This window comes from Chiloscyllium punctatum, chromosome 52, assembly GCF_047496795.1.
Source record: "Chiloscyllium punctatum isolate Juve2018m chromosome 52, sChiPun1.3, whole genome shotgun sequence".
In the NCBI taxonomy this organism is placed as follows: domain Eukaryota; kingdom Metazoa; phylum Chordata; class Chondrichthyes; order Orectolobiformes; family Hemiscylliidae; genus Chiloscyllium; species Chiloscyllium punctatum.
Window position 1 is genome coordinate 17369557 of NC_092790.1, and position 24933 is coordinate 17394489.

Below are 24933 nucleotides of genomic sequence, written 5' to 3' on the forward strand. Positions count from 1 at the left end.
GGTGGGAGTGAACAAGAAATTGTGCGGCGGCACATCAAGACCAAAGGCCACTCTCCCGAAGGACGGCTGCCCCGGACTCGAATCGTTGACTCCGCTTTCTCTCTGTCTGTCTCTGGACAGATGCTGCCAGACCTGAAGCACAAACAAGGTCCTCGGGGGTGAGTCCGAGTTCAGGATCCTATTAAGGTTCGGTTGGCAGATGGATGACAGTGTGGGAGGGTATACAATGGGATTAGAAGAATAGAGACAGAGACTGTTTCCTAAAATGGGGAAAGGTTTCGGAAATCTGAAGCACAGAGGGACTTGGGAGTCCGGGTTCAGGATTCTCTTCAGGTTAACAGGCAGGTTCAGTTGGCAGTTAGGAAGATAAATGTAATGTTAGCATTCATTTCGGGAGGGTTAGAATACAAGAGCAGGGATGTACTGCTGAGGCTGGATAAGGCTCTGGTCAGACCACATTTGGATCATTGTGAGCAGTTTTGGATCCCCTATCTCAAGAAGGATGTGCTGAACTTGGAGGGGGTTCAGAGGGAGTTTACAAGAAAAATCCCAGGGATAAAAAACTTATCATATGAGGAGAGAGTTAAGAAAGATTAGAGAATCTGATTGAAACTTATAGAATATTGAGAGGTCCATTCATGCATCTGTCTAGATACATTTTTATTGATGCTATCATCTGGGGAATGTTTCCGAACAAACAAACCTCGGGGATGCAGGAAGGCAGTTCCTTAAATGTGGCATTGCAGCTTGACACTGTGGTGAAGTATGTGTTTGGCTTGCTTGCCTTCACTCGTCACAGCACTGATGACAGAGGTTGGGGCATCATGTTACAGCTGTACAGGATGTTGGTGAGATCATTTTTACAATACTGTGTACAGTCCTGGTCAACCTGCTGTAGAAAGGATGTTGTTAAACTCGAAAGGTCAGAGAAAAGATTAAGAAAGATGTTACCAAGGTTGCAGCGTTTGAGTTATAAGTAGAAGCTTCATTAGCTGGGAGCTTTTCTCCCCTGGAGCGTTGGAGGCTGAGGGGTAACCTTATAGAGATTATAAAAGAACGAGGGGCACAGAAAAGGTAAATAGCTATATAGTCTTTTCCCCAATGTAGGGGTGTCCAAAACTAGTGGGCATAGGTTCAAGGTGACAGGGGAAAGATTAAAAAGGGATTAAGAAGGCAGTGAGTATATGGAATGAGCTGCCAGAGGAAGTGGTAGAGGCAGGTACAATTACATGTAAGAAACATTTTTAAAGGTACATAGATAAGAAAGGTGCAGAGAAAAATGCGCCAAATCCAGATAAATGGGACTAGTTGAGTTTGGGCAACCTTGTCAGCATAGGCAGGTTGGGCTGAAGGGCCTGTTTCCATGCTGCATGGCTCTATGAAAATGGACGAGAATAACAAACACTTCCTGAAAGACAATCAGAATGTACAAGAGGAGCTGTGAATATGTGGGGTCATTATACAGACCAATTTGTCTTGGCAAAGCACATGATTGGAACAAGTCAAAAACTGACTCTGACAAATGTTATTTCTCTGTAGTCTGAACAGGATGTGGTCATCTCTGCCAAGGTGGGAAGTGGATGTAATTCCGAAATGTCCTTGAACCATAGAACATAGAACATAGAACAATACAGCACAGAACCGGCCCTTCGGCCCACGATGTTGTGCCGAACTTCTATCCTAGATTAAGCACCCATCCATGTACCTATCCAAATGCCGCTTAAAGGTCGCCAATGAATCTGACTCTACCACTCCCACGGGCAGCGCATTCCATGCCCCCACCACTCTCTGGGTGAAGAACCCACCCCTGACATCTCCCCTATACCTTCCACCCTTCACCTTAAATTTATGTCCCCTTGTAACACTCTGTTGTACCCGGGGAAAAAGTTTCTGACTGTCTACTCTATCTATTCCTCTGATCATCTTATAAACCTCTATCAAGTCACCCCTCATCCTTCGCCGTTCCAACGAGAAAAGGCCGAGAACTCTCAACCTATCCTCGTACGACCTACTCTCCATTCCAGGCAACATCCTGGTAAATCTTCTCTGCACCCTCTCCAAAGCTTCCACATCTTTCCTAAAGTGAGGCGACCAGAACTGCACACAGTACTCCAAATGTGGCCTAACCAAAGTCCTGTACAGCTGCAACATCACCTCACGACTCTTGAATTCAATCCCTCTGCTAATGAACGATAATACTCCATAGGCCTTCTTACAAACTCTATCCACCTGAGTGGCAACCTTCAAAGATCTATGTACATAGACCCCAAGATCCCTCTGTTCCTCCACCTGACCAAGAACCCTACCATTAACCCTGTATTCCGCATTCTTATTTGTTCTTCCAAAATGGACAACTTCACACTTGGCAGGGTTGAACTCCATCTGCCACTCCTCAGCCCAGCTCTGCATCATATCTAAGTCCCTCTGCAGCCGACAACAGCCCTCCTCACTGTCCACAACTCCACCTATCTTTGTATCATCTGCAAATTTACTGACCCACCCTTCGACTCCCTCATCTAAGTCATTAATAAAAATTACAAACAGCAGAGGACCCAGAACTGATCCCTGCGGAACTCCACTTGTAACTGGACTCCATGCTGAATATTTACCATCTACTACCACTCTCTGACTTCGACCGGTTAGCCAGTTTTCTATCCAATTGGCCAAATTTCCCTCTATCCCATGCCTCCTGACTTTCCGCATAAGCCTACCATGGGGAACCTTATCAAATGCCTTACTAAAATCCATGTACACTACATCCACTGCTCTACCCTCATCCACATGCTTGGTCACCTCCTTGAAGAATTCAATAAGACTTGTAAGGCAAGACCTACCCTTCACAAATCCGTGCTGGCTGTCCCTAATCAAGCAGTGCCGTTCCAGATACTCGTAAATCCTATCCCTCAGTACCCTTTCCATTACTTTGCCTACCACAGAAGTAAGACTAACTGGCCTGTAATTCCCGGGGTTATCCCTATTCCCTTTTTTGAACAGGGGCACAACATTCGCTACTCTCCAGTCCCCTGGTACCACCCCCGTTGCCAGTGAAGACGAGAAGATCATTGCCAACGGTACTGCAATTTCCTCTCTTGCTTCCCACATAATCCTAGGATATATCCCGTCAGGCCCGGGGGACTTGTCTATCCTCAAGTTGTTCAAAATGTCCAACACATCTTCCTTCCTAACAGATATCTCTTCTAGCTTATCAGTCCGTTTCACACTCTCCTCTTCAACAATAAGTCCCTCTCGTTCGTAAATACTGAAGAGAAGTACTTGTTCAAGACCTCTCCTATCTCTTCCGACTCAATACACAGTCTCCCACCACTGTCCTTGATCGGACCTACCCTCGTTCTCGTCATTCTCAGGTTTCTCACATACGCATAGAATGCCTTGGGGTTATCCTTGATCCTATCCGCCAGGGATTTTTCATGCCCTCTCTTAGCTCTCCTAATCCCTTTCTTCAGGTCCCTTCTGGCTATCCTGTATCCCTCCACTGCTCTGTCTGAACCTTGTTTCCTCAACCTTATGTAAGCCTCCTTCTTCCTCTTTACTAGACATTCAACCTCCCTCGTCAACCAAGGCTCCCTCACACGACCATTTCTTTCCTGCCTGATCGGTACATACATATCAAGGACACGTCGTATCTGCTCCTTGAAAAAGTCCCACATTTCCACCACATCCTTCCCTGACAGCCTATGCTCCCAACGTATGCTCCTCAAATCCTGTCTTACAGCATCGTAATTTCCCTTCCCCCAATTGTAGAAACTTCCTTGTTGTGCGCACCTATCTCTCTCCATAACCAAGGTGAAAGTCACAGAATTGTGGTCGCCATCACCAAAATGTTCACCCACTAACAAGCCCACCACTTGTCCCGGTTCGTTACCGAGTACCAAATCCAATATGGCCTCCCCTCTGGTTGGACAATCTACATACTGCGTTAGAAAAGCTTCCTGGACACACTGCACAAACACCGCCCCATCCAATCTACTTGATCTAAAGAGCTTCCAATCAATATTTGGGAAGTTGAAGTCGCCCATGACTACGACCCTGTGGCTTCTGCACCTTTCCAAAATCTGTTTCCCAATCTGTTTCTCCACATCTCTGCTGCTATTGGGGGGCCTATAATAAACACCCAACAAGGTGACTGCACCTTTCCTATTTCTGACTTCAGCCCATACTACCTCCAGAGGCAGATCCCCCTCAAACTTCCTTTCTGCAGCCGTTATACCATTTCTAATTAGCAATGCCACCCCCCCTCCTTTTTTACCACCCTCCCTAATCTTACTGAAACATCTGTACCCAGGAACCTCCAACAGCCATTCCTGTCCCTCATCTATCCATGTTTCCGTGATGGCTACAACATCGTAGTCCCAGGTACCGATCCATGCCTTAAGTTCACCCACCTTATTTCTGATACTCCTTGCATTGAAGTATACGCACTTGAGCCCATCTCTGTGTCTGTAAGTAGTCCCTGTCAGTGCTACCTTCTCCACAGCCTCCCTACAGTCTTGGACATCCTGACACACAGCTAGCTTACTTGCTGGACTACAAGTCCGGATCCCATCCCCCTGCCAAATTAGTTTAAACCCCCCCGAAGAGTGCTAGCAAACCTACCCCCCAGGATATTGGTGCCCTTCTGGTTCAGGTGCAACCCGTCCTGTTTATACAGGTCCCACCTTCCCCAGAATGCAGTCCAATTGTCCAAATATCTGAAGCCCTCCCTCCTACACCATCCTTGCAGCCACGTGTTCAACTGCACTCTCTCCCTATTCTTTGCCTCTCTGTCACGTGGCACCGGCAACAACCCAGAGATGACGACTCTGTCTGTCCTAGCTTTTAGCTTCCAGCCTAACTCCTTGAGCTCTTGAATGACCTCCCCGCCCCTCTTCCTACCTATGTCGTTGGTGCCAATGTGTACCACGACTTCTGGCTGCACACCCTCCCCCTTAAGGATTCTGAAGACACGGTCCGAGACGTCTCGGACCCTAGCACCCGGGAGGCAACAAACCATCCGAGAGTCTCGCCCATGTCCACAGAACCGCCTGTCCGTCCCTCTAACTAGAGAGTCCCCTATAACTAGCGCTCTCTTCTTCTCCCCCTTTCCCTTCTGAATCTCAGAGCCACAGACCCCTTCACTGCAGCTTACACCTGCAAGGCTGTCCCCCCCAACAGTTTCCAAAGCTGCATACTTATTTTTTAGGGGAACGACTACAGGGGAACCCTGCACTGCCTGTTTCTTCCCCTTCCCACCTCTAACTGTTACCCAGCTACCTCTGTTCTCTGGCGTAACTATGTCCCTGTAGCTTCTATCGATCACCCTCTCAGCCTCTCGAATAATCCTCAGCTCATCCAGTTCCAGTTCCAGAACCAATCGACTTGCTCAGCCAGAAGGCAGTGAAGAGTTTGCAAAGGGTTAGGAATCACGTGCAGAGCAGAGCAGGTAAGGAGGTCAGATTTCATTCCCTTAAGGACCATCACAGACAGGAACAGGAGAAGGCCATTCGGCCCCTCGTGCCTGCTCATCCATTCAATAGCATTGCGGCTGATGCTCCATTCCTGCACTTAACATGTAACTCTCAATTCCCTGACTGATCAAGAATCTATCTATCCCACCCTTAAATTACTCCCTGTGCCCCCCCCCCCCCCCCCCCCCACACACACAGCCCTCTGTGGCAAGGAGTTCCAACGACACGCAACCCTCAGAGAAGAAACTCCTCCTCACCTCAGTCTTTAATTTTGAACCAGATGATTGTTTGTTCCTGACAACAGTCATCAACTCCAGATGAGGCACCCTCACAGGCATAAAGTTCACCAAGGAGGAAGACACCGACAACAAACTCTCATTCCTGGACGTCACAGTCGAAAGAAAGGCCAATGGAGAACGACAAACCTCGTATACAGAAAACCGACAAACACTGACCAAGTACTTAACTACATCAGCACCCATCCCAACACACACAAACGAAGCTGTATCAGAACACTATTCCAACGAGCCACCACACACTGCAGCACAGACGAACTTAGGAAAACAGCAGAGAACCATCTATACAACATTTTCAAGAAGAGCGGATACTCAAAAAATACAGTCCGCAGATTCCTCAAGAACAAACCACGACAAGCAGACCAAACACAGCCAGAAACCCTAACCACCTTACCATACATCAAAGAAGTTTCAGAAATGACAGCCAGACTACTAAGACCCCACGGAATCCTAGTAGCACACCAACCAACCAACACTCTCAAACAAACACTAACAAACTTAAAAGACCCAGTACAACCCATGGACAAAACCAACGTCATCTACAAAATTCCATGCAAAGATTGCCACAAACACTACGTAGGACAAACAGGAAGAAAGTTAGCCACCAGGATACATGAACACCAGCTAGCCACAAAAAGACACAACCCTCTCTCCCTCGTAGCCCTACATACGGATGAAAATAACCACCAATCCGACTGGGACAACACATCTATCCTGGGACAGGCTAAGCAAAGACATGCCATAGAATTCCTAGAGGCCTGGCTCTCCAACCACAATGCCATAAACAAACATAGATCGATACCATCTATCAGTCCCTCAGAAATGAGCAGGAAATGACATCACCACAAACCCCAGGAACCCCATCCAGGACAAACATATAAATAGACAGCAGGAGACAATAGCTTCACTTCACTCGGAGGTTACCACTGATGATGTTACCTAGTCAGGTAATGAAACACCTGGATATCAAACCTACAACTCAGCGAGCAAACCTACACCCTAGACAATGGTGACTAACATTAACCACTTGCTAAAAACATAACTCTGATTAAAAATTAACTGCCCTCTTTTTCACTGCAAAATAACTTGTATGTTTCCTCCCTGATGCACTATTGGAGTGAGCTGTAAAGAAAAGAAAAGACATTTTACCAACGATACATATCTAAATGAAGTGGGAGAGGTTGGACAGACTGGAGTTGTCCTTACAGCAGAGTAGATTGAAAGAGAGGGATGTATAAAATGATGAGGGATGAAGATAGGAGAGGCAGGAAGAAACTTTCTACGCTTGATGGAGGTGGGCCAGGAGATTTCGAAGGGATGCGAGGAAAATCTTGTTCACCCAGAGGGTGGTGTGCAATCTGGAAGTCACTGCCTGTAAGGATTGGAGGTGCAGAAACTCTCATCATATTGAAGGAGGATTTCAATGTGCACTCGTGACGCCAAGGCTATGGAGCCAAATGCTGGGGAAATGGGATAAGAGAATATCGAGGTGGTTGTTTCTGACCAGCACAGATTCAATGGGCCTTTTTCTGGGCTGTAGACATCTCAGAAATTATGACTAACTCACTTTGAGATGTGTAAACTACACCCAAGATACCATCTTGTGTGATTTTGTACATTTCATGTTCAGAGATGACTGTTTGTTGTCGAAAGAGAGATTTAGCAGTTAAGGCCAATATGCTCTGGAGTTTAGAAGAATAAGGGAGATCCAACTGAGGGATATAAGGTGGTAAAGGACGTGGGATTGACAAAGGAGACAGAGAGAGGATGTTTCCTCTGGTGTGACAATTTAGAATGAGAGGGTCATTGTTTCAGGAGACGGGGGTGGGACAGATTGAAACGAGAGATGTTGAGAACTGGCTTCTCTAAGGCAAGGGGGTGAGAATCTCAGGGAATTCACTTCCCAGTATGTGGGTGCATGTTGGGACACTGAACAAGTTGAAGGAGGGGACAGACAGATTGTTAATTAGTGAGGTGTTAAAGGGAACAGGGGCAGGAAACTGCAGTGAGGCTGGGATGAGATCAGCCGCAGCTGTATAGAATGGGAGAAACAGGGTCCCATGGGCTCCTAGCCCGTATGTTGTGTAGATTGTCCAGCTGCCAGAACACTTTTTAATTTGGCTGGCTCATAGCACATGCTCAGAAAGCTCTGAATCTGAGGGCCTAAACTGTGTGAAAAATCGCAGTCTATTAGTCTTGTAGTAACCAAGACCGTAAGATATAGCAGGCATTGGACCCATCAAGTCTGCTGCGCCATTCCATCATGGCTGATATGTTTGTTAACCCCATTTTCCTGCCTTCTCTCCGTAATAGTTGATCCTCCTACTGATCAAGAACCTATCTCCGTCTTAAAGACATGACAACCCTCTGCAGTAATGAGTTCCACAGATTCCCCACTGTCTGGCTGAAGAAATTCCTCCTCAGCTCCGATCTAAAGGGAGTTCCCTTCACTCTGTGTCTGTGCCTTCGGATCTTAGTCTCTCTCCTACTCGTGGAAACAGCTTCTGTATGTCCACTCTATCCGGGCCTCTCAGTATTCTCTAACTTTCAACTAGTTGCACCCTCACCCTTCTAAACGAGTCCAGACTCATATTCCTCAACCTCTCCTCATATGACAAGCTCTTCATCCCTGGGACTTTTCTTGTAAATCCTTGTGCAGCCTTACCCCTTCCTCAATACTACCTGTCCTACCACCGATCGTCGTGTCATCAAAGAAACACTCAGGGCAATGAAATGAAACACTCCTCATGTGAATGATGCTAGACCCAAAGCGAATGGCTGCTTGCCCCCAAAGACCAAGGCCAGAAGGGACCATTCTCAAATAATAAGCTGTTGTACTCGGGCAATCAACCGATTGATGTCCCAGGGCCTAAAATGTAGGAATTCCCTGAAAACAAGACACAAAGTAAAGCAATTAGCCATCAGTGTAACATTTCCTCTTCCAATTCACATTGCCCTGTTGTTAATTTAGTTGACATAGATGGAACATCTCTATGATTTAGATGATAGCAAACACTATCGATGATTAATAAATTCAAACGTAACAAGATTCAAAAAGCTTGGGCAGACCTTCGCTCCATGCTGTAAGCAAGAGAAACACTAGCAATGTTTGAAAGTGGCTGGGTTTTTGAGGGTTAAGATAAACCAAAGAAAATCTCCACTGAACCAGAAATGTTATAAAATGTATATATATTATATTCTTTACTAGCCTTTCTTGGTTTTGAGATGGTGCAAACTGAGTACACCAAATTGCTATCTGTTTCGGAGTCATCTATAATCAAAAAACAGGAAGCAAAGTGAACCAAAAGATTAGAGATCAGAATGTTAAAATAGCAGAAAACGATGCCTCAAAGTTAAATACGGACTGATAATTAAGGTCAAAGCCCCAACCCAACAGTAATATAAACCCAAGCTCTTGGCTATATAGCAACATTTTCAAGGGCTGAAGAAGGGCTCATGCCCGAAAGGTCGACTCTCCTGCTCCTTGGATGCTGCCTGACCTGCTGCGCTTTTACAGCAACACATTTTCAGCTCTGATCTCCAGCATCTGCAGTCCTCACTTTCTTCTTGAACTGTATCCCTGTGTTCTTCACTGAAGAACACATGGCTCCAGCACAGCTCAAAACTAAAGGGTCAGAAGAAAAGATGGAAAGTTGTCTTCAACAACAGTCGGACAGTCCCTAGGTGACAAATAATATCTGTCTCTGCTAAGTTTCTTCAACAATTTCTGTACATCTTTGCCTGAAGAAAGCTAATGGAATGCTGGCCTTTATATGGAGAGGACAGGAGTACAGGATGCAGAAGGGATGCTGCAGTTGTACAAAACCCTGGTTAGATGCCACTTGGAGCAGATCTGGGCACCATACCTGAGGAAGGATAGTTTGGCCTGGAAGTACAGCGTGAGTTTACAAGATTGATACCTGGGCTTCAGGGGTTAAGTTATGAGGAGAGATTACACGAATTAAGCCTGTTCTGTCCAGAATTTACAGGGTTTAGGGACGATCTGATCGAAGATATTGACAGGAGAAGCCAGGGTATAGAAATTGAAAGTGCTTCCACTGGCTGGGGATCCTTGAACTAGGGAGGGCATAGCTGGAGAATTAGGGCCAGACTGTTCAGGAGAGATGTTAGGAAGTACTACTACACACAGAGGTTGGGAGAGGTTTGGAACTCTCTTCCACAAACAGCAGGATCCATTGCTGGATCAGTTAGTTTTAAATCTGAGAGTTTTTTTTTGTTGTTCAACAAAGTTATTAAAGGGGATAGAGGCCACACGCAGGTCTATGGAGTCAGGTCACAGATCTGCCATTGAATGGTGGAACAGGATCAAAGGGCTGAATGGCTTCCTCCTGCACCTTTTATACAAATATTTCACATTAATAAATCACGGAATCCCCAGCAGTTACCAAGTGGCATTTACACACACCGGAGAAATTAGTGATTTCAAATAGAAACTGAAAGTCCAAATATTTTATTTTCACACATTCCAGATCCCGACCATCTGGTGGGTGAAACAATCCTCAAATCGCTCTCGAAACCTCTTGCCCTTAACTTTAAAATAATGTCCCCCCTTGTTATTGACTCTTTGACTAAGGGAAACAGCTGCTTCCTGTGCTCCTGTCCATGTCCCTCATAATAGCATCGTAGAGTCACACAGCAAGGAAACAGACCCTTCAGTCCAACTAGTCCATGCCATCCATAATCTCAACCTAAACTAGTCCCACTTGTTTGCACTTGGCCCATATCTCTCCAAACCTTTCCTGTTCTTGTACTTCTCTAAATGTCTTTTAAACATTGTCCTTGTATCCGCCACTTCATCTGGAAGTTAAATCCCCACTTGAACCAGTAGCCATTAAAAAACGTTGCCCATCATTTTGTTTTTAAAAATGTTTCTCCTCTCACCTGCAAAATATGTCCACTGATCTTGAAGTCCCCCATCCTTGGGAAAAGACACCTGCCATTCACCACATCTATGCCCATGAAGATTTCATAAACCTCCATACCCCTGAAACTTCTGTGGTCTGGTTTAGATAGTCCCAGCCCATCCAGCCTCTCTTTATAACTCAATCGCTCCATTCCTAATGACATACTGATATATCTTTTCTGAACCCTCTCCAGCTTAATAATTTCCTTCCCTTAACAGCGCAACCAAAACTGGACACAATACACCAGAACAGGCTTCACCAGTGTCCTGTACAACCACAACATGGTGTTCGAATTCCAACACTCAATGGGCTGAGCAATGAAGGCAAGTGTTCTAAACACCTTCTCAAACACCCTGTCTGCCTGTGACATAAACTATGTACTATGTACCTGAATCCATGGGTCTCTCTGCTGTACAACACTCCCAATCTTACAGACCTCTATCATGACCCCTCCACCATCAACCTTCTCTTTGTTGAGGAAACAACCCAAACTTCCTTCCAACGCTTCCAGAGGTTTGTTTTTGTTGATCTTCCCAATCAGATGAATACCAGCATGAACGCTGACCAATACGTGATGATGTAGGATCAGCAGCTCACATATTCACATTCAATAGACTTGACCCAATCTCTGCATATTCGAAATTTCTTGCAGGTCTGTCCTCGCTCATGCCCTCAGCTCAATTTCCCATCATCTCCATTGGAATGAAATATTTCCAGACCATTACCCAACCAAGTTCCAATCCCGCTCACGACAACAATTTGCTGCTGTTCATGTGCAAAGATCCCTGGCAACGAGGTCACTGGTTCAGAACTTTTATGTTCATAGAATCATAAACTTTTACAGTGCGGAAGGAGGCCACTCTTGTCTGTAGCAACTCCTGAAAGAGCTACCCAGCTAGTCCCACTCTCCAGCCCTATCCTGTAGCCCTCTAACATGATCCCTTTCGAATTAATATATCCAGCTCTCTTTTCAAACCTCCTATGGAATCTGCCTCCCAAGCAGCACATTCCAAACTCAACAACCCAATAAGTTTCTCCTCATCTCACTCTCTCACTGACAATCTTGAAAATCTTTCTAGCCAGTTACTAATAAACCAATGAATGGGAAACAATAACTTGCTTTTCCGTCAGAATTGTTCAAATTTTCAACACTTCAATAAGGTCACCACTTCATCTTCTCTGCTTGAAAGAGAATAACCTCAGTCTCCTGAATCTTTCCCTGTATCTAAAATCCCTCATCATTGGTATCTTTCCCATGCATCTCCTTCATGCCGTCTGAACAGCCTTTCTTAAATAAGAACAGAACAGAACCAGCCTGGGTAATAGAATGCTAACTCCCTTTGTCAAACGTATTTCTAAATTTAGCTTTTGCTGCCGGTGACGGTAAGGTGTTATACACTTACAAAGAAATATCCAACACATCAAAGGTTTATGTCCAATAAGATCCATTCAATATTTGTGCTGTCACTGGAATTAATTTCTTTTCTGCCCTCTGCTTTTGTTGGGTGTTGGGTTAGCTCATTTGGCTGGATGGCTGGTTTGAAATGTGGAGAAAGATTGACAGCGTGGGTTTGAATCTCTCACTGCTGAGGTTACCATGAAGGATTCTCCTTCTCCATCTCTTCTCCTTGTGTGAGGCATGGCAACCCTCTGGTTAAACCACCACCTATCAGTCATAACTCTCTCCTCTCGCTCTCGCTCTCTCTCTCTGTGACACTCCAGCTGAGGTCCACCAGTGTCTTGTACAACTTCAACATCACCTCCTTGTTCTTGGTCTCTATACCCCTAGTAATAAAGCCGAGGATGCTGTGTGTTTTATTAACTGCTCCCCTCCTGTTATGCCGCCTTCACTGATCTGAAGACACATACCCCCAGGCTCCCTCTGCTCCTGCACCCGCTTTAGTTTCTTTACCCCCCATATGTATTATCTTTCCGTTTTTTTTTCAATCGATGTCATTCGCTAAATTTGTGTTGAATCAATTTTGTCTTTATTTTTGAATGTTCATGAATTAAAACCTATTTTGTTAAATCAAACTTCATTTTCTTCATCCTAGTTGTTTTGCTACTAACAATACGACTCCACAAGAACATACAGTCTAGGATCAGGTTGAGTCCATTTAACCCCTCAGGAACCTGCTCCGCTATCCTATCTCAGCCTCAACTCCGCTTTCCTGGAAACACTCCCTTTGAACCATCACTGATTAACAATCTGTCTGTCTCCTTCTCCAATTTATGCAGTGTCCTGGGTGGTGGGGGGAGTGATCCCACAGATTTACAACCCCTTCTTCATTTGAGAGAATTCATTCCTCCTTATCTGTTTTCAGTCTGCCCAGCTCCTTATCCTGAACCGATAACCTCTCGTTCCAGATTCTCCCACAAGAGCAAACATCCTCTTTTCATCACCTTTGTCAATACCCCCTTTAGCATCTTATAGCCCTCAGTTAGTTTTCCTCTCTTCCAAACTCCAGAGAAACTGCTCAATCTCCCATCTAAGGCAAACCTTTCATCGCTGGAAATGATTGGGTGAATCTCTTCTGAACTGCCTCTGTCCTCGAGAGATCAAAATTGTACCAGTCTCTTCTCATAAGAATAACATTTTCATCTTGGCAATCAATTGAGTGATCTCCTTTGAACTCCCTCCAACATCCCTCCTCAAGGAAAGGGTCCAAAAACTGTCAACAGTACTCCGGATGTGGAAACCCCAATCCCTTGTACAGTTGCAGCAACAATTACCTACTTCCGTACTCAATTCCTTTCGCAATAAATCTCTTCCTTGTGACCTGCTGTAGCCTTTGCACTGACATTTTGAACTTTTTCTCCTAGTTAAATGATAACTTGCCTTTTCCAATTCTTCCAACTTTCTATTACTCCAATTTGACAGAACTGTGAACTTGAACTCCAAGTTCCCTCTGTTCCACTACACTCCTTAAGGCTTTATGATTCACCATGAAACTCCTACTTTGATTTATCTTTCCAAAATACAAGACCTTACACACTCACAAAGCTATGCTGACTATTCCATATTAAACCCAATCTTTCCAAATGCACGTAAATCATAACTCTCAGAATCTTCAAGTAACTTACCTCAGATAGCTTAAGGCTTAATGGTCTGTAGTTCCCAGGTTTTTCTTTGCAACCATTCTTGAATAATGATACCTTTGCCACCCTCCACTCTTCTGTGATGTCACCTGTGGCTAAATATCAGCCAGGTCCCCCGCAATTTCTTCTCCAGCCTGTTGCAGTGAGGACCTAGAAATTGGACAAACTAACGGATCTAAGGGTAGAAAAGTCTCCTGGCCCTAACGAGAGGACTAAAAGAGATGGCGCTCTTGGTAATTTTCTAAACTTAGCTGGACTCTGGGGCAGTTCCAGCAAATTTAAAAACAGCAAATGTGATGTCACTGTTTAAGAAGGGAAGTAGAGAAAACAAATGGGGAATTATAGGCCAGTTAGCTTAACATATGTAGCGGCAAGATGCTCGAATCTATTATCAATGAAGAAATAGCAAGGCATCCCGATAGAAATTGTCCCAATCGCCAGACACAACAGGTCATGCTTAATTAATCTTCTAGAATACTATGTAGATTTTATAAGTACACTGAACAATGTGGACCAAGTGGATGTGATATATCTAGATTTCCAAAAGGTATTCAACAAGGTGCCATGCAAAAGGCTGCTGCATAAGATGAAGGTGCACGGCATTACAGGCAATCAATTAGCATGGACAGAAGGTTGGTAAACTAACAGGAAGCAAAGAGTGGGGAAACTTGAATGCTTTTCTGGTTGGCAATCAATGACTAGTGGTGTGCATCAGGGATCAGTGTTAGGACTGCAATTGTTTACAATTTACACAGATGGTGTGAAGTTGGGGACCACATGTCGTGTGTTAAAGTTTGCAGATGACAAACGTTTAGAGGCATATATGTTCAAATGTGTGGATGAAGATCTGGCAGATGGAGTACAATGCTAGTAAATGTGAACTCATCCATTTTAGTAGCAATAATAGTAAAAAGGACTATTATTTGAACAGTAAAGATTTGCAGTAAGCTACTGTGCAGTGGGACTTGGGTTTCCTTGAGCATAATTCGCAGAAGGCTGGTCTGCGGATGCAACAGGTAAATACTAAGGCAAATGGAATATTGTCCTTTATCAGTGGAGGGATTGAGTTTAAAAGCGGGGAGGGTATGTTTTGGCTGTATTGTGGTGCCATCTAGAGTACTGCATGCAGTTTTGGTCTCCTTTCTTGAGAAAGGAGGTACTGGCACTAAAGGGGGTGCAAAGGAGGCTCACTAGGTTCTTGAGTTGAGGGGGTTGCTTTAAGATGAGAGACTGAGTAAACTGGGATGATAATCAATGGAATTTAGAACGTTGGTGGGGGACAAATCTTACAGAAACATATAAAATTATGAAGGGAATAGATGAGATTGAAGCAGGAAGAAAGTTGCCACTGGCAAGTGAACCTAGAACAAGAGGGCATTGACTCAAAATTATGGGGAGTAGATTTAGGACTGAATTGAAAAGGAATTTCAATTGAATTGAGAAGGAAAAGGAATTGAAAAGGTCAAAACGTAATAGAGTTCACCATGCAGCTTGAGAGGGAGAAGATTGAATCTGATGTAACAGGATGACAATTGGTAACTACAAAGATATGTGGGTGGAGCTGGACAGAGTTGATTGGAAGGGTGAGCTGACCAGCGAAGACAGTGGAGCAGCAATGGCAGGAGTTTTTGGGTTAATTCAGAAGACATTGCAGAAATTCATCCCAAGGAAGAAGAAAAATACTAAGGGGAGGATGAGACAATCCTCGTTGGCAGGGGAAGTCAGGGAGAGCATAAAGGCAGCATATAGTGTGGTAAAGATTAGTGGAAGCCAGAAGATTGGGAAGTCTTTAAAAAACAGAAATAACTTCCAAAAAAAAAGGTGGTGACAGGGAAGGAAGTGAAGTATGAGAGTAAGTGCACTACTAATACACAAGAGGGCTGCAGACAATTTTCTTGGATATCTAAACGGCTACAGAGAGACAAGAGTGGACATTGGACAGTTCGAAAACAATGATGGAAAAGTAGTAATGGGGAACCACGGCATGGCAGAGGATCTGAAGAGGTACTTTCCATCAGTTTTTAACAGTGGAAGACACCAGCAACCGACAAGAACTTCAAGGGAAACTTGGGGACAGAAGTGAGTGCATTGGCCATTGGTAAGGGGAAGGTGCTAGGAAGCTGTAGGCGGATAAATCACCAAGACCGGATGGACTACACTCCAGATAACTGAAGGAGACAGTGGAATAGATTGAAGAGGAATTGGTGATGATCTTTCAGAAAGCACTGGAATCAGGCAGGGTCCCAGATGACTGGAAAATGGCTAATGCAACACGTGTTTAAGAAAGGGAGGCAGAGGCAGGAAACTACAGGCTACATAGCTAGAATGTAGTCATTCCTAAGGCTTGAGAATCTCTTGTTTAGAATGAGGCTGCAGAATACTTGAAAGTGTATGGTAAAATAGGGCAGAGTCAGCACGGCTTTGTTAAGGAGAGGTCTTCCCTGACAAATCAGTTCAAATTCTTTGAGGAAGTAACAAGCAAGTTAGACAACACAGAGCCGGGGATGTAATTGATTTGCATTTCCAGAAGGCCTTTGATAAGGTACCACACAGCAGGCTGCTAAACAAGGTAAAGGCAGAGAATTGGCTGCTTGGCAGAAGGCAGAGAGTCAGGATAAAAGGGTCTTTTACAGAATTGGCAGCCAGTGACTCATGGACTTCCACAGGGGTCAGTGTTGGGAACACAACTATTCATGTTATGCGTTAATGATCTGGACAAAGGAACAAAGGGTATTCTTACAATGTTTGCACATGGGATAGATGTCAGTGGAAGGGCAGGTAGTGCTGAGGAGGTGCGGAGGGTGTAGAAGGATTTGGAGAGGCTGCAAGAGTGGATGAAGAAGTGACAGATGGAATACAATGTAGGAAATTGTGAGGTTATGCACTCTGGTAGAAGGAATAAAGATGTTGATAATTTTCTGAACAGGGAAAGTCTTCAGAAATCTCAAAAGCAAGGGACTTGGGAGTCTTAGTTCAGGAATTCTCTTAAGGTTAACTGGTAGGTTCAGTTAGCAGTTTGGAAGGCAAATGCCATTTTAACATTTATTTCAAGGAGTCTACAAGAGCAGAGATGTACTGCTGAGGCTCTATTAGCTCTGGTCACATTGCATTTGGAATATTGTGAGCAGCTTTGGGCCCATTACCTCGGGAAGGATATGCTTGTGTTAGAGGGAGCCCAGAGTACATTTACAAGAATGACCCCAGGATGAAGTACTTGTCAGAAAAACAGTAACGGAGGATAACTCTGGGTCTGTATTCAATAGATTATAGAAGTATGAGGGGGATATAGGAAGAATAGAAAGGCAGGTAAAACAGAAGGTGGAGTGGTGTTTTTAATTAAGGAAATCTTGCTGCTCTAAATAGAGAAAATATTTCTGAAAAAGATCATCCAGTGAAAATATCTGGGTTAAAATAAGAAAGGGATAATCACCATGATGGGACTGTACAATAGGCCCACCAACAGTCAGAAGGAAACTGAGGAACAAATATACACAGATTTCAGATATATGTAAGAATATAAAGGCTGTAATAGTAGGTTTTTACAAACATTGTCTGGAAGTACCATTGGATGGAGAAGAGACTTTTAAAATTCGAAGAAAATTTCTTAATCAACATGTAAATGTTCCGAGAGAAGGAGCTTCATGTTCCAGAATACAAATGCTACAGGAAGCTTAGAAAGTGGGGCGATAGGAGGGGAGTGGCAGTTTTGATAAGGGATAGCATTATGACTGTACTTGGAGAAGATATTCCTGGGAATATATTCAGGAAGTTATTTGAATGGTACTGAGAAATAATAAAGGGATGGTCATCTTATTGGGACGGTATTATAGACTCCCGAATAGTCAGCAAGAAATTCATAAACAAATTTGTAAGGAGATTTCAGTGCTCAGTAAGAATAATACGGTGGGGGATATGGTAGGGGATTTTAACATTACAAATGCAGACAGGGACTGGTGTAGTGTTCAGGGTTTTAAAGGAGAGGAATTTGCTAAGTGTGTGCAAGAAAAGTTTCTGATTTAGTATGTGGATATTCCTACTAGAGAAGATGCAAAATTTGACCTAGTCCTGGGAAATAAGGCAGGGCAGGTGACTGAGGAGTCAGTGGGGGAGCAGTTTGGAGCCAGCAACCATAAATCTGTTTGTTTTTAAATAGTGATGGAAAAGGATAGACCAGATCTAAAAGCTAAACTTCAAAATTGGAGGAAGGCTAATTTTGACATCATTAGGCAAGAACTTTCAAAAGCTGATTGAAAGTTTGGAGGCAGATGTTTGGAGGTAAAGTGAAGGCTGGGAAATGGGAAGCCTTCAAAATGCGATAACAAGAGTCCAGAGTTAGTATATTCCTGTTTGGGTGAAAGGAAAGGCTGGTAGGTGGTGGGCATGTGGGATGACGAGAGAATTGAGGTTTTGGTTAAGAAAAAAATGAAACATATGTCAGGTATAGACAGAAGAAATTGAGTGAATCCTTAGAGTATAAAGGTTGTAGGAGTATCCTTAAGATAGAAATCCTGAGGGCAAAAGGGGGACATGAGATAGCTTTGGCAAATAGAAGTAAGGAGAATGCAAAGAGTTTTCAGAAATAGATTAAGGACAAAACAGTAACTAGGAAGAGAATAGGGCCTCTCGAAGATCAGCAAGGCACCTGATGCGTGGAGCCGAGGGAGATGGGGAAGATACCTAATGAGTATTTTGCATCAGTGTTCACTGTAAAGGAGGACATGGAAGATAATAGAATGTGGAAAAATAGGTAGCGACATCTTGAAAAATGTCCATATTACAGAGGAGAAAGTGCTGGATGTCTTGAAATGCATAAATGTGATAAATCCCCAAGACCTGATCAGGTGCTCTGTGGGAAGGTCGGGAAGTGATTGCTGGGCACCTTGTTGAAATATTTTTATCATTGATAGTCGCAGGTGAGGTGCTGGATGACTGGAAGATTGTGAACGTGGTGCCACTATTTAAGAAAGGTGGTAAGAAAAAGCCAGGGAACTATAGACCGGTGAGTCTGATGTCGGTGGTGGGCAAGATGTTGGAGGGAATCCTGATAGGCAGGTTTTGACGTGCATTTGGTAAGGCAAGGACTGATTAGGGATAGTCAGCATGGCTTTGTGCGTGGGAAAATATGTGTCATGAACTTGAATGAGTTGCTTTGAAGAAGGAACAAAGAGGATTGATGAAGTCAGAGTGGTGGATGTGATCTATATGGCCATCAGTAAGGCGTTTGATGAGGTTCTTCATGGGAGCTTGGTTAGCAAGGTTAGATCTTATGGAATACAGAGAAGGTAGCCAACTGGATGCAGAACTTGCTCGATGGTAGAAGACAGGAGTGGTGGTGGAGGAGAGATTCTTTTCAGACTGGAGGCCTGTGACCAGTGGTGTGCCACCAGTATCAGTGTTGGATCCACTGCTTTTCATCATTTATGTGAATGATTTGGATTTGAATATAGCAGGTATAGTTAATAAGTTTGCAGATGACACCAAAATTGGACAGCAATGAAGTTTCCTTCAAAGTACAACAGGGTCTTGATCAGATGGGCCAGTGGGATGAGGAGTGGTAGATGGACATTTATTCAGATAAATCTGGGTTGCTACATTTTGGAAAGGCAAATCAGGGCAAGATTTGTACACTTAATGGTAAGATCATACGTAGTGTTGCTGAACAAAGAGACCTTGGAATGCAGGTTCATTGCTCCTTGAAAGTGGAGTCGCAAGTAGATAGGACGTTTTCTTCATTGGTCAGTGCATCGAGTATAGGAGTTGGGAGGTCATGTTGTGGCTGTGCAGGTCATTGGTGAGGCCAGTTTTGGAATACTGCATGCAATACTGGTCTCCTTCGTATTGGAAGGATATTGTGAAATGTTGAAGGGTTCAGAAAAGATTTACAAGGAATTTGTCAGGGTTGGAGGATTTGAGCTATAGAGAGAGGCTGAACAAGCTAGGGTTGACCATATAGAGGTTTATAAAATCATGAGGGACAATGTCTCTTCCCTGAGGTGGGGGGAGGACAAAACTTGAGGCATAGGTTTAAGGTAAACGGGGAAAAATTTAAAATGGACCTAAGCGCAACTTTTTCACGCATAAGATGGTACGAGTAAGGAATTGGTGCCAGAGAAAGAGGAGGAAGGTGGTACAACTACAACATTTAAAAGGCATCTGGATGGGTCCATGAATAGGAAGGGTTCAAAGGGATATGGGTCAAGTACTGGCAAATGGGACTAGATTAGTTTCTGACATCTGGTTGGCATGGATGAGTAGGACCAAAGAGTCTGCTTCAATGCTGTACATCTCGATGACTCAATGGCTATAAATGATAACATTTATTGGAAATCAGGAAATGTGAATTGAGAATGGAGAGGGATAAAAAAAGATATAATTGCTTGGTCGTATTTGACTATTCTTGTGAAAACTTCTCTCTAGAAATTGAGCTCAATGTGTGTCTAATTCAACTGCTCTGTAACTGTGGAAAGTATGTTTTTCAATCTGACAGTGATAACATACCTACTGTTTGTTCGAAGGAACTGATCACACTTGGCTTCGTACCAGGAGAATGTTACATTGCCTTGCTCCTTCATGTAATTGTCTGGAGGAAGAGAGAAGAGACTTCCCCTGTAAATCAACATTAAGTAAGTTTGACAGTATCAAACCTTTCAATGTAATATTCATTTTACAATCATGAGTCTGTGTTTCTTTCAGGCCAGCATTTCAAACAGAACTACAAGTCTGACTCCATTCTTGGCCTGAGTTGCTCTTTGACTGGTGATTGTAACATCAGAAATCTACACCAATTGACTGAGAACCAGATACTAACCAACACCTCTACAGCTCCACAATGGGGCAACCCAAAACAAGTTTGAATCTGGATCTGTGAGTTTCCATATCAATCCATACCTGTCAGTTCCTGCGAGGTGAATGTGGGAGTATGGCTGTCAACCTGTACCTGTCAGTATAGGCTGTGCAAATGTTAAGAGTTAATATAGTCATCAATCTCTCCCTGTCACTCTCTGCAATGTCCAAAATGTATTTACTAAAGAGTGACAGGGACAGATTGATAACTACGTTCACACATTCACGTAGTATAAACTGACAGGTATAGATTGATAACTGAACTCATATCCACATCGTGGAAACTGGAAGAGACTGATTGATAAATACATTTTCTATAAATAGGATCAGTCCCTATGTGCTTCACTGATGGGGATGTGCGAGTTTAGTTATCAATATACACCTGTCAGTTTCTGCCGTTGTGAATGTGTGAATTTACTTAACAATCTTTCCCTAACAGTTTCTGCTGTGTATCTGACAGTGTAGTTATCAACCTGAACCTGTCAGTTTCAGCTTTGATAACGGTGTGTCATTCTCAGTATCTACCTGTCAGTTTCTGCTGTACAAATATTAAATGCAGTCATCAATTTGTACCTATCAGTATTTTGTGTGTGATATTGATCTCTACCTGTCAGTTTTAGCTATAATCAATTTCTCAGTGCAATTATCAGACAGTATCTGTCAGGTTTAGCTATTTGACAACAGAGTGTCATTGTCAATCTGTTTCTACTACGTCAATTTGAGAGAGTCAATACCAATCTGTCCCTGTCAATATGTGAATAGTACAGTTATCATTCTCTACCTGTCAATTTCTACCTGTGTAATTGTCAATCTGTACCTTTCAGACTCTGCTGTATGAATCCTTAAATATAGTTATCAATCTACAGCTGTCAGTTTCTACTTGGTGAATATGTCTGTGTAATTGTCAATTCCTGCCAGTTTATGCTATGTGAATGTGTGAGCTGAGCTTTCATCTGTCACTATCAATTTCTGCTTTGTGAATAAGAGAGTTTAGTTATCAATCCTTCCTGTCAGGTGATGTAATGTCAGGGTTTGAATGTATTTATTCAACTTTTCCTGTCAGGTTGTGTGACTGTAGCTATCAACCTGTACCTCTCGGATTCTGCGACATGAGAATGTAGTTATCCACTTGATTTGATCTGATTTATTACATGCACAGAGATACAATGAAAAGTATTGTTTTGAGTGCCTGTCAGGTTTTGCTTTGTGAAGGTTTAAGAATCGTTCCCCATCAGGGTCCGAATTGGGAATGTGAGTGTATTTATCAATGTTTGCCTGACAAATTTTCTTTTGTGAACACGTGAATGTAGTTATCAATTTTCCATGGTGGTTTCTGCTACATGAATATGAAAATGTAGTTATTAATCTCGAAATGAAAACCAAAAGAACTGCAGAAGCTGGAAATCAGAAACAAAATCAAATTGCTGGAAAAGCTCAGCAGATCTGACAGTGTCTGTGGACAGAAATCAGAGTTAAAAATTCCAGTCCAGTAACCCTTCCTGAGAACTGATCGTATCCAGGAAATGATTCGTTTTTCTGCAGAAGATAGGGTATGTTGAAGGGTCAGAAGTAAATGGTAGACGGATATAGAGTCCAAAGAATACGGTCAGACAAGGATGGTGAATCATTATTAACAGGGACTATTAGTGACTGCTGGTGTATAATAGCAGACCTTGTGATAAGAGGTGTGAGAGGTTCTGGGTAATGACATGGGAGAGCTCTAGCCCTAGTTGTAGAACTCAATATTGGGTCCAGAAGCCTGTTTTATTCCCAAGCAGAAAATGAGGTACTGTTCTTCCAGCTTGCACTGAGTTTTAGCTGGACCACTGCAGCAGGCCTGAGGCAGAGATGTTCATCAGGGAACTGGGTGGTGTGCTGAAGTGGCAGGTAAGTGGAAGCTCAGGGTCTTGTTTCCTGGACAGAATGTAGGTGTTTGGCAAAGTGGACATCCAATCTACACTCAGTTTCCCTAGAATAGAGAAGACTATGTGGCAACTCGGAAAATGCACACACTCTGTTCTGAGGAAGGGTCACTAGACCTCAAATGTAACTCTGATTTCTTGTGTTATCTATCTCTACCTGTCAGTTTCTCCTGTGAATATGAGAGTGTCATTATGAAACCGTACATTTCAATTTAAGTAATTTGAAACAGTGTTATCAATCTGTTCCAATAGGTTTCTGCTTTGTGAATGAGAATGTCTTCCTCTGAAATGTCCTGCCACGTGCATTTGAGTGTGATTGACCAATCTGTCCCTGTTATATTCTGCTCTGTGTAACTCAGGATGTAGCTGTTAATCTGTATTTGTCAAAGTCCAGTTTATAAATGTGCAAATGCATTCATCAGATTGTACCTGCCAGTGTTTTTGAAGTGTGTGTGGGGGTTTGGGGGTGGTTATGGGGGGGGTTTAAGTATCATGCTCTCCCTTTCAGTTTCTGCAGAGTGAAAATGTGAGGGCAGCCATCAATCTCCGCCTGTTGTGTCCACGTGAGAGTTCGGGAATTGAGCTAACCTTGTCAGTTTGTGCTATGTGACTGAACGTCAAGTGCTCAATCAGTACCAGTCACTTTCAACTCTCATGCATCAAAGGTTGCTTAATTCACTGACAGCCAATAATATTCTATGAGTCCAATGGGACAAAGAATCTATTCTTATTTGCCATCTGGTCAACTAATGTCCTTTAAGGAAGGAAACTGCTATCCTTACCTAGTCTGGCCTACACGTGTCTCCAACCCACAGCAATGTGGCTGACACATAACTACCCCCTGGGCAGTTAGGGATGGGCAATAAATGCTGGCCTCACCAGTGATTCTCTCATCCCGTGAATGAATTTAGGAAAAAGAATTCTCTGTGACTGTGATTGATTCTGTGATAGTAGATTTTAGGGTATTGTGATTGGGCCTTAATCTCGTATTATTTATGGTAGAGTCACAGAATTGGTCCAGCCATTCAGCCCATTTGCGTCCAGACTGGGGCATTCTGTTCTTCACCTGTTCTCCATACTAGTTTCCAGTAACTGTTGGGATTCTGAACTTTATCCACTCACTACCAGTATCTCTATTTAAATGCTAATTTGAGATTATTTCTGCCGTTACCAGTCTTTGATAACTATAGTGCCAGTTTTGTTCTGTGGGCAATAGTATCAGGCAGAGTATGTAGATCTCATTCTCTTTCCACATTCAGTTGTGTTTTTTTGGTCTGAGTGTAGGATAAACTTGATCAATATTCACTAACCTTTTGTGATTGAGGGATTAATGTTATCTTTGCCATGAATCTGAATTTTATTGCATTCAGACTGTTTAAATATATTTTGTGTATGCAGTAATCTTTGTCAGTTGCTGCTGGACACTAAGATATAACATCTGACATTAACTGAAATGATTAATGGTTTGGTGAATCAATTTATAGCTGTCCATAAATTTCTTTTTTTTCCTTTCAGCATTAACTGGCTGTGTGTGAGTGAGTTTTCTGTTATGCTGCTAATCTGTATCACTTTAAAGGAGTGGCACTGGTCTATATCACACTGACACTTTTTTTATGTCGCCTTGTGATTCCCGTTCTGCATGTCATGATCTGATACACTTTATGAGGTGGGTTTAATGCCTTAGAAATCAGTGTTTCATATGTTAAAAAAGTATGGAAATACTTCTGCATTACTCAGGCCCTCAACCAGTATGTGAGTGTGGAGAAAGTGTGTGTTCATCAGCACCAGGCTCAGTGTGAGAATGAGATTCATTTACTCTCTAATACTAGATATCAATGTGCTCCTTATTCTTGGTTATTGTGTTTCACAGTGCTTCAGTGTCATCCAAATTGAAACATGTCACTTTTAGTAACTGCTACTGAATGAGGTATTATCCATTGCCACTGGAGTCAGCTTCTGTCTGTGAAAGTGGATGTGTTTGTATATCTGTTAATCTTTGGCACTGCACATTTAGTTCAGTAATGTCCACAGCCAATGTTCTTTAGCTTTAGCTTGTAGCATGAACAACTGAACATGCGACACATTACAGCAGAAAAGCATCTGTGCTTTTCTTCAGAATCAAGGGGAGAAAAGCAATGGACTTTTGTAATTCCTTTAGTGCAGAGTCTAACCGGGAACAATAGGGATATCAAGGTCTGGTTTTCAGAATGCTGTCAATTTTTGCATTGTGACATGTTTTAACCAGTGAATTAATGATCAGTATTCACCGAACTGATTTGCAACGAATTGAACACTTCAACTGCATTGCAGCTGACTGACCACAGTGTTCCTTGTGCAGGAAAGAGAATTGGCCAATTCTATTTTACTTACGCATGTGGACATG

General features: G+C 43.2%; 1 long non-coding RNA gene across 1 annotated transcript; it reads left to right on the forward strand.

Moving 5' to 3' along the window:
• The first annotated feature begins 9 nt into the window (after positions 1-9).
• On the forward strand, positions 10-22968 carry LOC140470790 (uncharacterized). Its single transcript, XR_011956708.1, has 2 exons — positions 10-158; positions 20301-22968. It is a non-coding gene; the product is annotated as an uncharacterized lncRNA (long non-coding RNA).
• The last annotated feature ends 1965 nt before the right edge of the window (positions 22969-24933 follow it).